General features: G+C 37.8%; 1 long non-coding RNA gene across 1 annotated transcript; it reads right to left on the bottom strand.

The window, feature by feature from the left end:
* Positions 1-398: 398 nt before the first annotated feature.
* LOC141379272 (uncharacterized) lies at positions 399-5,618 on the bottom strand. Its single transcript, XR_012395792.1, has 3 exons — positions 5,530-5,618; positions 4,314-5,483; positions 399-538 (listed from the first exon to the last, which is right to left on the bottom strand). It is a non-coding gene; the product is annotated as an uncharacterized lncRNA (long non-coding RNA).
* Between the last annotated feature and the right edge of the window lie 11,373 nt (positions 5,619-16,991).

Consider the following 16,991-nt stretch of genomic DNA (forward strand, 5'->3'; position numbering starts at 1 on the left):
CAATCAGGATCAAGCAAGCTGGAAGTGGCCAATTGGATGTGTTCTAAGCAAAACAGGAACAAGAAAAAAAACAGATGAGACAAGACAAACATAGGATTGTAACACCCCCACACATAAGTGTAAACATGGTTACAAGTTTACAAATGTGATCTAGACAATGAATCTGCAATTATATTGTCAGTACCTTTCTTGTACTTAATTTGTAAATTAAAACTTTGACAAATGAGAGCCCACCGCATCAGTCTTTGATTTTTGTTACACATTTGTTGAAGAAACACAAGTGGGTTGTGGTCAGTAAATACTTCAATGGGTTTTGGACTGGATCCGACATATACTTCAAAATGTTGCAATGCTAACAAAAGAGCTAGTGCTTCTTTTTCAATGGTACTGTAATTAACCTGATGACGATTGAATTTTTTAGAATAGAAACACACAGGATGGTCGATTCCTTGTTCATCTTCTTGTAGCAGGACAGCACCGGCCCCCGTACCACTGGCATCCACTTCAAGTTTAAAAGGTCGGGTGAAGTCTGGGGCAACTAAAACAGGAGCATTACACAATAAATTTTTAAGACATTCAAAGGCAAATTCACACTTAGAGTTCCAGCTGAAGGGTACATCTTTGCGAAGGTTATCAGTTAGAGGTTTTACAACATCAGAAAAGTTTTTACAGAAATTTCTGTAATAACCAGCCATTCCAAGGAACCGCCTGAGGTCTCTTTTAGTTTTGGGCACAGGAAACTCAACAATTGCCTGAACTTTAGCCCCTAGAGGGCGAACAGTACCATGACCAACTTCTTTTCCCAAGTATGTTACAGTGGCATGACAGAACTCACATTTTGCTAAATTAAGAGTAAGATTAGCTGCTTGAAGTCTTGAAAACACTTCCTCCAGTGTTTGTAGGTGATTACCCCATGTATCCGAGTAGCATACCACATCATCTAGATATGCTTCACAATTTCTTACATTAGCCAATACTTGATTCATCAAGCGTTGAAAAGTAGCTGGAGCGTTTTTAAGGCCAAAAGCTAGAACTTTGTATTGTAAAAAGGAGTTTGGGGTGGCAAAGGCTGAGATTTCAGAAGCACGCTCCGTGAGCGGCACCTGCCAGTATCCTTTAAGCAAGTCTAACTTGGTCACAAATTTAGCACTTCCAATGCGATCAATGCAATCCTCCATTCTGGGAAGAGGGTAGGAATTGGATTTGGTTAATTGATTCACCTTTCGGTAATCTGTGCAAAAGCGGGAAGTTCCATCAGGTTTTGGAACCAACAAACATGGAGAACACCAGGGACTACAGCTTGGCTCTGCCAAACCATTCTCAACTAGATACTGGGTTTCTTTTTTCATTATTGCACGCTTGACTGGATTCACACGGTAAGCATTCTGCTTTACTGGACGATGGTCACCAACATCAATGTCATGCATCAACACACCAGTCACAGTTGGGACATCTAAGAAAATACTAGAATACTTGTCAATTAAGTGTACAAGCTCACTTTGAGATGAACTTGGCAAATGGGAAAGTTTTGAGGCAAGAGATTCTAAAGTTTCAGAATTTTGCAATTTAGCACCAGAAAGATAAGCACTTCCTAAATGAAGATCATCTAGGCAAGGAGAATACTCTGGAGAAACCACATCTATGGATGTTACAACAGCAGGAGTTACCACCGGAGAACTGACAGAGTCTTTACAATCAGGGCGAGAGACATACAATTTAAGCATATTGATGTGGCATATCCGAGTCTTTCTTCTTCTTTCAGGAGTTTGTACGACATAATCAGTTTCACTTAATTTTTCCTCAATCACATAAGGGCCTGTGAATTTTGCTTGTAGAGCAGAGCCGGGTAAAGGCTGCAATACCAGAACTTGATCACCAACCTTAAATGAGCGTTGGACAGATTTCTTATCATATCTGCTTTTCATTCTGGACTGAGAGGTTGCTAACGACTGTTGTGCTAGTTTCCACACTAAATGTAAACGTTCACGAAATGAACTCACATGATCCAATACATTCTTAGGAGGAGTGACTGACTGACCTGTAGAAAGTAACTGTTCTTGTAACAGTTTCAGTGGTCCGCGAAGAGTATGTCCAAATACTAATTCAGCTGGGCTGAATCCAAGTGATTCCTGTACTGTATTGCGAATAGCAAACAATAAAAGTGGGACATCTTCATCCCAATCTTTCTCACGTTGGACACAGTAGGTTCTGATAAGGGTTTTGAGGGTCTGATGAAACCTTTCAAGAACACCCTGCGACTGCGGATGGTACGCACTAGAGACACAATGTTGAATGTTTAGCTCTTTCATGACCTTACGGAAGATTCTTGACATGAAATTTGACCCTTGGTCCGACTGAATAAACTTTGGCAGGCCAAATGTGGTACAGAACTTCACAATTGCCTTCACAATGGTTGGAGCCTTTAAGGAACGCAGTGGGATGGCTTCAGGAAACCTAGTAGCAGAACACATCAAAGTTAACAAGTAGGAGTGACCAGATTTAGTCCTTGGTAAAGGTCCAACACAATCAACTACAAGTTTCTCAAATGGCTCAGTCATTACTGGAATTGGCTTTAAGGGAGCTGGGGAAATAACCTGATTTGGTTTGCCAGCAACCTGACAAGCGTGACAAGATCGACAATAGTGAGACACCGTAGACTTCATTCCAGGCCAAAAGAAATGTTTCAAAAGATTGTTATAGGTCTTCCTTATACCTAAATGACCAGACAATTCATGGTCATGAGCCACACTTAGCACATATTCTCTGTAATCTTTTGGAATGACTACTTGAAATACAGAGCTCCAGTCACCCTTCATGTTTTCTGGACTCCACTTGCGCATAAGTACCCCGCCATCTAAAAAATAAGCAGCTGGATGATTGGGTAAGTCAGATATCTCAATCACAGCAGCAAAACATGACTTCAACGTATCATCTGCACGTTGTGCATCTATTAAGCGCTGTTTGTCAAAAGGAAAGTCAAATTTAGATTCTAGACTCAGATTCTGTAAACAAGCATCTTCAGTTTTGTTCTCAACATCTGGTAAATCTGAATTCATGAAGGAATTAGAAAGATCAATTTCCTTATCAAGTTTACGAGCTTGTGCACGAGTCACAACACAAGAACGAAATACACTGGGAAACTCTCGAGTCAACACATCCTCTTCTGGCACACAAGGTACCTCAGTAACCTCAGGAAGACAAGAAACTTTGTTCCCTGCTAAATCATTCCCAAGGATAAGGGAAATTCCCTTCAGTGGTAACTGAGTACGTACAGCCACTTTAACTAAGCCAGTCACAATGTCAGAGCGTAAATAAACAGTGTGCAAAGGAACCCTAACCACACCAAGTTCAATTCCCTGAACTAAAACATCTGAATTACAGCTGGACTGTGAAGAGAATGGAAGCACATCTGCCAGAATAAAAGACTGAGCAGCACCTGTATCCCGAAGGATGTGAACTGGTTTATGCTCCTGATCTAATTCAGAAAATGACACTACACCTTCAAACACAAATGGATAAAAAGAGGGATCAATAGAGTCTACTAATTCAGAAGTGTGAGTACTCGCAAAGGCCACAGTTTTAGATGCATCCTGAGCTTTTCTCTGATTTTTGCGCAGTAACACAGGACAACCAGCAATTAAATGCCCCTTTTCATGGCAGTAATAACACTCGCGGGACCCTGTTGAAGATTCAGCAATGCGATCATCTTTTGGCACAGCTACTGCTGTTCTAGAGCTACCCCTGCGATCTATAACAGCACGAGATGAACGTGGGGACGTGAATGCAACCTTGTGTGTGAGCACAAACTCATCAGCAAAAATCGCAGCCTCAGATAGTGATGAAACTTTTTGTTCATTCAAATAAACTACAATCTTTTCTGAAATGCAATTCTTAAACTCTTCCACTAAAATGAGTTCTTTCAGTTGCTCAAATGTGGTAATTTTGCTAGCAGCACACCACTTTTCAAACAGTGTGGTTTTCTCACGTGCAAACTCAACAAATGTTTGACTGGGGTTTTTCACATGCTTCCTAAACTTTTGTCGATAGGCTTCTGGAACGAGTTCGTAAGCTCTTAACACGGCAGCCTTAACCGAATCATACTCCAAACTTTGCTCAAGTGTCAGTGCAGAACATACTTCTTGTGCTTTGCGAACCAGTTTGCACTGTAACAATAAAGGCCAAATATTTCTTGGCCACTTTAACGTGGCTGCAATACGCTCAAAAACAGTGAAATATGTGTCAACTTCACTCTCTCTAAATGTAGGAACCAATGAAATTTGTCTGCTAATATCAAAATCAGTGTTAGGACTTACCGGTGTCACAGATGGCACTGCAGGAAGAGGAGAGGAGGCATTTACTGGACTCTGCACAGGAGTGCTTCCCTTTGTCAGGGAAGAAGGTGGACATGGATTTTGTCCAGTCTTTAATTCAAGTTCCAGCTCTTTCAGCCGGATGTCTCATTTTGTCTCAAGCTCAACTGCTCGAACATGTAAAAGCTGGCTCTGATACTGCTGTCGACTTAACTCCACCTCCAGTTCTTTCAACCGGATTGCCAGCTGTGGATCTGTTAGCGAAGGCGGATTAATGGGATCCATGCTCGCAACATCCGTAGGTTTGAACTCTGCCTCAGCAGCTTCCAACTCTTCAGATAATGCTGTATTTGCAACACCCAAACCCTGCACATTCGCATCAGGTAAGATCTTTTGTTTAACAAGCTCCATGTACAATGCCTCTCTGATCTCCTTTTTCAGTGCATTTCGAGGTACGACTATATCAAAAAAATCTGCAATCAAAAACAAATCGTCTTTGCGACATTTATCTAATTGCTCCTCTGTTGGTGCAATTGTAAATTTATCAAGTTCAAATTTTGATGCCATGCCAATCAAAGTAGTTGGGCCAATCACTATATTTTCTCCCTTATCAAAAGAAAAACCCCAGGCAAACAAATGCAAAAACAAATGAGCCAAGTAAATTCAGCTAATAGAGCATATAACCAATGGACGAGCCCCCAATTTCATGTTACGCACCGTCTAGGGATGGTGCACAACATGAAAGACAAGACAACAAAATGAATTAAAAGATTTATTGGGGTTTGAATTCGGGAGCTGACAAGGCCAAAATAACAAACAAAAATTCCTTTATATTAAATCTCTAACTTACCTGATCACAAATAAAAGAAAAGAAAGTACAATTCACTTCCCTAACTACCTAACACAAAAACAGAGGCAAAAAGGTTTTACAAAGAAAATGGCGTCAAACTCCTTACTATCCCAATATATACACTATTTACAATCTATTTACAAAAACAGGCAACCATATTTGAAGGACAATCCAAAATCAATGTCAGCAGGCAACAAAGGTCAAACAAGCCGGTGGAACAAAGTATCATAAACAAAGCAAACACTAAAACAAACAGTACTCACAATTCTCAATATAATCTCAGAACTCAAACAAAACAAACAGTACTCACAAATCTCAATATTCTCTCAGAAGTCAAACAAAGCAAACAGTACTCACAAATCTCAATACTCTCAGTCCTAACACATCCAAAAACTCTGCACTTTACCACAATCAAACATTTCAACAAACACAAGCAAGTGACCAAAAACAAGATGGCTGCCAAGGAAGTGGTGTCATGGCTTTTTAAAACACCGTAGGCCAATCAGGATCAAGCAAGCTGGAAGTGGCCAATTGGATGTGTTCTAAGCAAAACAGGAACAAGAAAAAAAACAGATGAGACAAGACAAACATAGGATTGTAACACAGACGTCTTTGGAAAGTTTCTTTGCTAAGGGGAAAAGGCTCAGTGAAGGACCCGCAAACTGCCAAGGAATGGATTCGCAACCCATTTGTCAACAAATCAGGTGAATCCACTAGTCTGTGCAATAAGATCAACTGCTGAAGATTGCAAATGACAGCAGCCTTAGGTGCTTTTTGTGCGGCTTGTGTGAAGTACGTGATAAGAACTGACCAATCAGCTTCAGCTTGTATGGAATATACACATTTCAGCCACATCACCCTGCAGCCCAAGACCGGCTACTCACTGAAGCTAGGCAGAGCTGAGCCTGGGTAGTACCTGGATGGGAGACCACATGGGAAAGCTAGGTTGCTGTTGGAAGTGGTGTTGAAGGGGCCAGCAGGGGGGCGTCAATCTGTGGTCTGCATAAGTCCAACCAGTAGTCTGCGTGAGTCCTAATGCCCCAGTTAAAGTGAAGGGGACACTACACTGTCAGTGGGCACCGTCTTTCGGATGAGACGTTAAACCGAGGTCCTGACTCTCTGTGGTCATTAAAAATCCAATGGCACCTCTCGTGAAGAACCCCATGGCTACTCTCCCCCCACCTCACCCCATCCCCTGGTCTGCTGTAAAATTGTTAAACATTGACCCGTCTGAGGTGATAAAAAGGTTGGGGACCACTGCACCTGGGCACAGTCATGTTGGAACAGAAAGAGGCTGTCCCCAAACTGTTCCCACAAATTTAGGAGAATGCAAATGTCCAAAATATATTGGTATGCTAAAACATTAAAAGTGTCTTTTACTGCAAACTAGAAGCCACACCCAAGCCCTGAAAAACAACCCCAAACCATAATCCACCTCCTGCAAACATTACTCTTGGCACAATAGTAAGACAGTTGTCGTTCTCCTGGTAACTGCCAAACCCAGACTTCTCTCTCAGATTGGCAGAGAAATACGAATGTTGACTCCAGAAAACATCAGGCAGACTCGGGTATGGTTCACGGGTGTGCACTCTAGTTCCAAAGACAAATTCTAAACACCTATATTCAATAATTTCGAGGGCTGTCCCAAAAACTTTGGCAATACAATAGTGTATGCTATAGAGGGGTCCAATTGTGCTCTTTTGCAAATTCTTGATTCTGTTAGGAGGTGTACAAGAACTTGCTCTTGTACCTGGCAGTTAAAAAATGCATTGTTTCTCACATGATTTACATTGTTACAATACCTTTCTCCGAAGCCTGGCACATACAGCTCGTTTAGTTCCTGGTTTGATTAAGGTCCACCTTTGGCTCCAAGTTTTGTCTGTTCTGCGATGGCTGGTACTTTGCCAAAGAAACAACAACATTTGTGCTATCTAGTAATCCATTTGACCTAAGAATATTGGTCAAAGGGAATAATGTCGAATCTTTTCAGGCATGATAGGAAGTTACAAGAATGGCAACGTTATTGTTGTTTTGCCTCCCCCAACCTCCTAACCATTTGAATTTCTATAGTCCATAGATATGAGCTGCTTTTGTCATCACAAACACCAGAAAACAATGCTGAAAGTCCAAATGAACCATTCATATAGTTCTTATAAAGAGATGTCCCTTTGGAGTAAATCTTAGACATCTTTGGAGACATAATTTTATGTCCAAAACTACAAACTGACTAACATTCAAAATGTGAACAAGTATAATACGAGCCCTTTAAGGATATTTAACTTGCGATGAGCGTTGACATCATGACATCTTTGTTGTGCTCCAAGAATGGCATGAGCCGTTCACAGGATGCCAAGTAACCCTTTCATAAATGGGTCCTATGAGAAAAGGGAAACTCGTTGCAGGGAAACACAGCTCACCTGACTGGGTCAGCAATGCTTTTTGTGGTTCTGCCACATCATGAGAAATAAATAGAGAAGGGTTTTGTTTCTACACACCCATCCAAGTAACTGTGTAATCAGTGTTGCCCAAAGCAACGCTGAGAGGTTGCCAGAGGGTTCCTCCCCTCATGGGCTTCACCCGCACAGTCAATGACAATGTGTTTGAGGGCATGTTTGTGTAAGAGTCTAGTGGGATCCAAGACAACACTGATGAATTGCTTTCAATGTTTAATTTAAATGTTTTAATGGGGATCACCCAGATATGAAAACCCTATCATTGTTTACTCACCCGTAGGCCTTGTGTATTACAGAAATGCTAAGATGTTTTGATTTGATTTTATAAAGAACTGTTTTCGTGTTTTGTTTTGTCCTGTTATACGAGTTTTGCTTTGCTTGTTTTGGATTTCAAATTCAGATATTTTGGGAAATGTTTTAGTATTTAGGTTTTATTTGTTTTTGGAAGAACACACTTTGAGAAATGTCAATGTATTGTTTTCGTTTGGTGTTTTGTTTTGTATTGTTTAAAGATTAGCATTGATTTTGAGGTTTTGCTGGGGTTTTATGTTACTTGTTTGTTTTTATTTTGTATTCTCTTTAAAGATATTTTAAGATTTTTGTTTTCATTTGTTGGTTTGGTTTAGTATGTTATTTTGTAAGAAAATATTTCTGTGTTTTGTTGGTGTAGGCGTACCCCAGGGCAATGGAAATTATTAATACAAATATATTTTACATCACAGCCTCTTGCAACTAACTAATTGCAACATTTCAAATTGCGATGGTGATTCAGTTCCGATTAATTGCACAGCCCTAGTTTGTATTATTTTGCCATGAACCAGAAGAAAACAATCAAAAAAAACTTGAATTAGAAAAAGTATTCAATAAATTCTTATTTAGGTTAGTTTCAAGAGTTCACACTTAGCTGATGATTGATAATAAATAGAGCTTATAAGATCCTCGAGCCCTGGGCTCCCTCCCGTTGCAAGGCGAGACGGGAAGTTTGAGCTCAGGTAGATCTTGATGACTCTACCTCCTGCTTATTGTAGCTAAGTGTCAGATGCTGAAAGGTGTACTCAGAGTTTAGCTAAAATATTTTAGATTAATTGTTTAGGGTGCTTGTTTTTGAACTGTGGGAGGAAACCGGAGAACCCAGGGAAAACCCAAGTGATCACGGGGAGAATGAGCAAAACTCCACACAGAAATTTTGCCTGGTTTGGAAAGGAATTGAACCAGGGGGGCATTCTCGCTGTGAGGAAACAGCGCTAATCACTGGCCACTGTGTCGCCCGTTTGAAAGGAGGGAATAGGATTGGGTAGGGGGGTTTCTTCAAAAGGAAGATATTCTGTCTGGTTATTTATGGTGAGTGAAAGATCCTCTGATAGGATAGTCATTAGCTAAAGTTGGAACAGCTGTGAACAATCATAAGCACGTGATCCTCTCGAAATTTGTTTATAAATAAACTTCACTTATTGCTTTAATTGTTTGATTTCTTTGCTTTGTTTCATCCATGCAATCAAAGTTAGTGGGTTTTTTATGTTTTAATGTTCCATTGTTTTCAATTTATATATATATATATATATATATATATATATACATATATATATATATATATATATATATATATATATATATATATATATATATATATATATATATATATATATATATCTTCTTTTTTTGTGCGAGGTTAAATTTTTTAATTGAAAGTCAAATAACAAGTGATATTAAAAATATTAGCCCCCCTTTTAATTTTTTTTCTTTTTGAAATATTTCACAAATGATGTTAAACAGAGCAAAGCAATTTTCAGAGTATGTTCAATAATATTTTTTTCTTCTGGAGAAACTTGTATTTGTTTTTCTGTTTTGGTTTTTGTTTGTTTTTTGTTTGTTTTTTTCAGCTAGAATAAAAGCAGTTTTAATTTTTTAAAAATAATTTTAGGATAAGTATTATTAGCACCTTTAAGCTATTTTTTTCCCAATAGTCTACAGAACAAGCCATCTTTATACAATAACTTGTCTGATTACCCTAACCTGCCTATTTAACCTAATTAACCTGGTTAAGTTTTAAATATCACTTTAAGCTGAATAGAAGTCTCTTGAAAAATACCTAGTCAAATATTATTTACTGTCATCATGGCAAATATAAAATAAATCAGTTATTAGAAATTATAATAGTTATTTAAACTATTATGTTTAGAAATGTGTTGAAGAATTCTTTTTTTCGTTAAACAGAAATTGAGGGAAATGATAAACAGGGGGGCTAATAAATCTGACTTCGACTGTATATTGTTTAAATAAACACTTGGGGCAGGTGTCCTATGGTTCACTTAAGCACCAGTAAGCTCAATAAAGAAATGTCACTTTCAGTAAGCAAGATATTGAAGCCCAGAATGCTTTGGTTGTTGCTAAAACTGCTCTGAATACCATAGCAACCACATCACACACATACAGAGGAGTCAGTTGGGGATATTACATAAAATTATCATAATTTAACTTATTTAGTGATATACAAACCGAAATTGTCCTTGCATATTTTACCCTGAAAATGACAACTCCCTTATAAAGATCCATATTCACTCAATCCGTCCAATCAATTGTTGCCCAAATGCCCCTGGTTCTCATTTCTGTGTTTGGCTAATGAAGAGGAAACAGATTGTGACTCGTGTGAATCTGCTCTGGTAATGAGGGAGAGAAAGGCATCTGAATTCAGCTCCACCGGGTCTGGTTTTGTCATATATGCAGACCATCTGATACACCCTCACGTCTCTGTGGGCACATCCTCCTTTCATTTGGATTCACTGCCACAGGCTTTCTCGTACTGAGTCTCTCAGCACAATATCAGCAAGCAGAGCCTCTGTTTTCTGTCCTATTTTCAGCTTCAACAGGATATGAGCAGCTGTGGGTAAACAAGCTGTTCAGCTACTGTAATGCTTTTCTAATATGGATCTTATTGTGCATGTTTTGTCTTGAGAATAACTTTTTTTTTAATACAGAAAACAGAAGGAAATTATTTCCCTCTTTTAATATTTAATTGACATTTAAAGGTATAGATCACCAAAATATAAATGGAAAATATAACTGTTTCCCCATTGTATAATCAAATTGCAAATAATCATTCTCCGATATTGATAGCTGTTCATGTAGCTTCTCTGTAAACTATGGCCCTATGTTGTACATTGCAGAAAATGATTTTCTTACTTGGATTTTTTGTCTTGTTCTTAGTCCAAAAATCTAAAAACTTTTATATTAAGAAACATTTTCTAGGCAAGCAAAACGTATTGTTTTGTTTTCAGAAATAATATGCCAATATTGAGTTTCCTTTTGACTTAACATTATTTTGCTTACCCCACTGGTAGATTGTTTTGCTTGTTTTAAGGAAAAACTTAGTTAATTTTGGCATATTATTATTTTAAAACAAGACAATATGTTTTGCTTGTCTAGAAAATTCTTCTTGATTTAGGAATTTTTAGATTTTTGGACAAGAATCAAGACGAAAAAAAATCTAAGTAAGAAAAGCATTTTTTTTTTCATCTGACATTTTTGCTCTAAACCTTAGAATTTCATTCGAGTGTTTGAAATAAGTCCTGTGAGATGATAAAGCACACAACAGATTTCATAGTGTCAGGAAAATTCTAATAAGAAGTTGTATAAGACATATGTTGTCATAGCTGTGTGTTTATTAATTCTGTTTTAAAAGGTGAAATCAGTTAAAAGTCTTCTGTCTATACTCCGACCACTACATTAATTTCCTGGGTTTCTTCAGGGCATTTTTGTGGTTCTGTGCAACTCGCGATGCGCCAAATACCCTTTGGAGGAGATTTATTTCTAATCACATCACGTACGTTCCTCACAAGATGTGCAAGAAAATCATAGATTTTGCTAAATTTCAATTGCAATTTTATTTTGATTCATCATTCAGAACTGATATATACATCATCGTTCAACATTAGAAGGTGTTCTACAATATAGCAAAATAATCTTGTTTTTCGATTTGTGATAAGATTATTTAGCTTACCCTATTGGCAGATAATTTTGCTTGATTTAAGGAAAATCTCACTTCATTTTGGCATATTATTTCTTAAAACAAGACAATATGTTTTGCTTGTCTAGAAAATGCTTCTTGATTTAAGAATTTGTAGATATTTGGACTAGAAACAAGACAAAAAAAAACTAAGTAAGAAAAGCATTTTTTGCAGAGCACTGCCATACACACATACACTATGGACAATTTAGCTTACCCAATTCACCTATAGCGCATGTCTTTGGACTTGTGGGGGAAACCAGAGCACCCTGAGGAAACCCACGCGAACACAGGGAGAACATGCAAACTCCACACAGAAATGCCAACTGACCCAGCCGAGGCTCGAACCAGCGACCTTCTTGCTGTGAGGCGACATCGCTACTCACTGCGCCACCACGCCGCTCTAGTCATTGATGTCTTTTTTACTGTCATTTTTGATTGACCATAATAACTCATGTCAGACTGATATCACAGCACATTACAAGAACAGAGTAATAAAAACCCACTTTAAGTGACTACCTCACTCTAAAATCAAACCCAAGCCTGCAATCCAGTCAGGAACACGGTTTACTCCCCTTAAATCACTTGAGGTCTTGATTATACAACATAGGCTATATTCGTTAATTTTGATGTTACTGTTTCTTTTTTGAAGACATATGTGAGTGTAGAGCCGGGTGTTGAAATGTTTTGAAACAGCAACTCTTTTTGCTTCGACTGTTTCAGTGTTTCACTAAGCTCTGACCACCATTAGGGTCAGATCAGGCAGCAAACAATTATGAAACACGAGACAGTCAAGAGTACAAAAACGGCAGTAAACAAGGAAACATTAAGAATTGTTGCAGCAGTTAAATGAAATCAAAATGTTCTCTTCTTATTTTTACATGTACATAGTAGTGCTTGTCATAAACTATGTATCTGTGCACTTCATTATTGAAACAGGATGTGGGACGCTGACAAGGGAAGTGTGGATCAAAATGCAGGTTTATTTTGCAGAGAATGGTCAGGCAAGCAATCAGTCAACAAAAGAGCAAACATATATATACAGGCAATCCAGAATCGTAGTCAATAAGCAAGCAGCTGGTCAAAGGCAGGCAGCAGACATGAATAAACAAACAAAACAAAACAAGCAAAGATTGGTACACGGAAGGCAAGGGAAACGCTTTACAATGTTCACAGTAATGTATAACAACACTCAGCAACTAGTGTGTCTGTGCTGCTTAAGTGAAGTTTTTCAAACTAATTTCGAGAGGAGCACGTGATATGATTGACCGCAGCTGGCCGCCTATCTACATTCATTAGTTAGCCATCAGATCTATTCTAACTTACTTTAAGTAGCCTAGCTAGATATTCTCCCTTATCTTCGTTTTCCGAAGAAACCCCCCATCCACCCCTTTCTCCTCATTTCCTCCTTTACTATAGGGGAGCTCTCGAGAACCACCTGATCTCGTACTCCCCTCACATGCTCTATGAACCTGGCAGGAGCCCTGGGCTCAACTATCTCTGAGCTCAGGGTTCTCTCCCGGGACAGCATGCCAAACCTGCTAACAGTTGTCAAACAATATCTAAGTGTAAACTCTTGAAATTGTCCATGTAATCAGTCTTTGACAATCCTCCAGCTGTATGTATGCATTCAGTCAGGATTAGGAACTGCTGTGTGTGTGTGTGTGTATGTGTTGCATGACTGAATCTTGTAGTCCATGACCGTATTAAGTAAAAATTCATTTTGCAAACATTCATAATCTTTAATCTAATACCAAATATCTCAAAACTACTTTTCTTTACTTCTAGTCACATAATCTGCCTTAAAGATGGGGCTATCAGTGCCGGTCTCATTTCTTTCCTGCTTACACAGCAGGCAGTGGTTTAAACAAATATCACAACTGAGTGCAAACCGGCATTCAAATCTTCCTCCATTTTGTCAACAACAGCATCTTCCAAAGATCCAATCCATTATCAAAAAATGAAATTGTGCGCCGCCTTACATTTTTTGTTTACCTAAGACAACCATTTCAATTGGATGCGTGTCATGATAGAGGGATTTTTTTTGTTTAACCTGTATGAGACTCTCAAGGTAGAAGTAGCTCCTAAGACTCTCATTTTATGAATTACCAATGCCCACAGCTGAAAACCTTCTTTACTGCTCTACTGAAGGGGATGAAAATGTCAAGTTCATCAAGAATGGCCTGAGAGTGAGTAAATTATCATCAAATTTTAGGGTGAACTTCATCTTTAAGCCATGCAAACTGAGCGTCTGCAGTGCTGTTTGTACAGTGACCTTGAAGGTTTAACGGCGGCCTGTCCTGCTAAAAAACAGATTGCAGAAAATGAAAAAATGGACAGGGACTAATGACCCTGTTTGGCTTTAAGAACACTGTCTGACTTGAGGCCGGTAATCGCAGAGCTCTGCCATTTGATCTGCCCTCAGAGAGAAGATGGAAGGTCAGTCATTCATCTGCTGCAATTTAAAACATTCCTCTTGTCTGCCATTTCATTGAAGCACTGCGGTATATAGATATAAATGCACAGCTGATGGTCAGCAAACAACCATAACATTATAAATATCACATATTCTTTTTAACAACCCCAAATCAGAAAAGGTTAAGACAGTTTGGAAAACAAATCAAAAAGAAAGTAGTGAAGTTTACTTTGACTTGTATTTTATCACAGACAATATAACAAACATTATTGAAAGTGTTCCTCGTAATTTTTAATTTTTAAATAAACATGTATTCCAACTTGGCTTCTTGCAACACATTTAAAAAAAAAGTTTTAACTGTAAAGCATTTACTACTTTATAATGTTTTCATTTCTTTTCACACTTGACATTAAGGGATAGCAAGACACCAAGTGATGAAGTGTTTCAGGTGTAATTTTGTCCCATTCTTCTTGCAAACAAGTCTTAAGGTGGACAACAGTACGGGGTCTTCGTTGTTGCATTTTGAGCTTCAAATTGTGCCCCACATTCTCTATTGGAGACAGGTCGGGATTTCAGACAGGCCAGTCAATTACCTGTATCCTCTTCCTCATTAGCCAGGACATTATAATGTGTTCAGAATAAGGTTTCGCATTGTCTTGTTGAAATATGCAAAGGCATCCCTAAAAAAGAAGGCAGCATGTTGTGCTCCAAAATATCTATGTGCTGTTCAGCATTAATGATGCCTTCATCGAAGTGCAGGTTACCTTTGCCAAGGGCACTGACACAATCCCATACCAAGACAGATCCTGACTTTTGACCCTGTTGCTGGTAACAGTCTGGAGTCTGGATACCACAGTACATGTTTCCACTGTGTGATGAATCATCCCAGATGCCTCTGAGTCCAAAGATGTCTACATCGCTTCTGGATGCTGTTAACATAGGGCTTTCTTTTGGCACAATAAATTTTCACTGGCATTTGTATATGTAACTACATATTGTGGTCCTTGACAAAGGTTTACCAAAGTAGTTCTGAGCGCATGTGATGATATCGCTTAAAGATAAATGATGGTTCTTGATGCTGTGCTGCTTGAGAGATCAGAGATCACGGTTATTCAGTACAGACTTGTGCCCCTTGTCCTTTACACACTAAAATTCCCTCAGATTCTTTGAATCTTTTAATGATGTTATGTACTTTTAAAGGTGCAATATCCAAATGTCTTTCTTTCTTTGAGGAATGTTTTTTTTTTTTTCAAAAATTTAAATTATTTTCTCATGTATTTGTTGGCAAACTGGCAATCCTCAGCCCAACTTTGCTCCTAAAGGACTAAACCTTTCTTGGATGTTGCTTTTGTATCAAATCATAATTACAATCCACTGTTGACATCACCTGTTTCAAATCACATCATTATTAACTAATTTACTTGATTTCCACCCCTAAACTGCTCCTTTCCAAACGTTTTTGGAATGTGTTTCAGGACTGAATGACAGGCAAGAATGTATGTTTACAAATGAAATGAAGTTCACCAGACAAAACAGGAAATTTCTGTCTTTATTTTGTCTGAGATGAAATATAAGTCAAAGTAAATTTGGAAAACACTACTTTCATTTTTATTTGTATTTTCCATGCTGTCCCAACGTTTTCTGTTTTGGGGTTATAGTTTGAGAAGTTTTAATAAAGTAAAATGTATTTTAAAACATTTCTAAAGCCATTTGAGTTATGTATGCTGAGCAAGAGTGTTTTATTCAAATATCTGGGTGTCAGTAAGACCTTTTGTTTTTTTTGAGTGAAAAAGTAGGGGAGAGATCGAGGATGAAAGTAATAATGAAGTAAAAGTAACAAATGATTTTCTCAGAACCCTTACATTTGATTTCCAAGCTATAGCAGCACATTCTGCATGCAACCCTTGACAGAGCTGCCAAATGTCAGAAATTATGGTAAATGAACCAAACAACAAAAATGTATGCATATAGCCAACAATAAAAAATTCTAAATTATTAGATTTTGTGTTGTTGGGTTACTTTTGAAACATTTGATGGAACTGAAAACATAACATATTAAAAAGGTCATAAGCTATTAACAAGGTCATCCTCAGTTGTAAATAATATAAACAAGCGTAAAAGGCTAATAAAGCAATAAATGTGCTCTTTTTAGAATCTTGATATAGCTGTAAGCAAAAGAATCTTGATATAACTGTATATGACCAATAGGAGCATTTACAACAATAGACCCTTTTCACTTTTCCGGGTTTTTTTCCGGGTCGTGAAAGTCGGCATATTTGAGTATAAGCTTAAGAGTGCAGTGAATTGGAGGTTAAAACAAATAATTGTTTGCTGAAATAATAGTGTTATCAAGACTTTCAGGAAAAAAAAAATAATGTGAAACTGATGATGACGGCCAAAAAAAAAAAATTTTAAATTTACTCTCAGCCCAATTGACACTGCAGTAGAAACACCTTGCATAAGCGGTAATTTGTTTTTTGAAATTTGACGCAATGATTTAATAGATTCATAATTCCATATAAATTTTCATACGTTTTAAAAAATCTAAATATTAAAAACTTTAAAGGATTTAAGATTATAATGACCGTTAAGCAAATCATAACAGTCTTGTGAAAAGGGTCCATGGTGTCCCTACTGTAAGGCATATTGCAAAAATCTTCATTTATATACATTAATCTATATAAACGTTTGGGATTTGTGTAGCTTGATTGGTAAAGCATTGTTTTAGTATAATTGCTGATTTGATCTCATGCAGGGCTCACATGTACTGATGAAATGTGTTTCTGGAATAGACTGTAAATCATGTTCTATTGCCTCTGCCAAATAAATATGGTTAATTAGGAAGGGAGCAAATGTGGGAAAGGAACTGTCAACAAATTCCACACATTATGGAGAAATCAAATTGCATTTTGGTAATGCAGATCATATGAATCATACTAAAAGCATTTCTTAATAGTAT

The sequence above is a fragment of the Danio rerio genome, chromosome 20 (assembly GCF_049306965.1).
Source record: "Danio rerio strain Tuebingen ecotype United States chromosome 20, GRCz12tu, whole genome shotgun sequence".
In the NCBI taxonomy this organism is placed as follows: domain Eukaryota; kingdom Metazoa; phylum Chordata; class Actinopteri; order Cypriniformes; family Danionidae; genus Danio; species Danio rerio.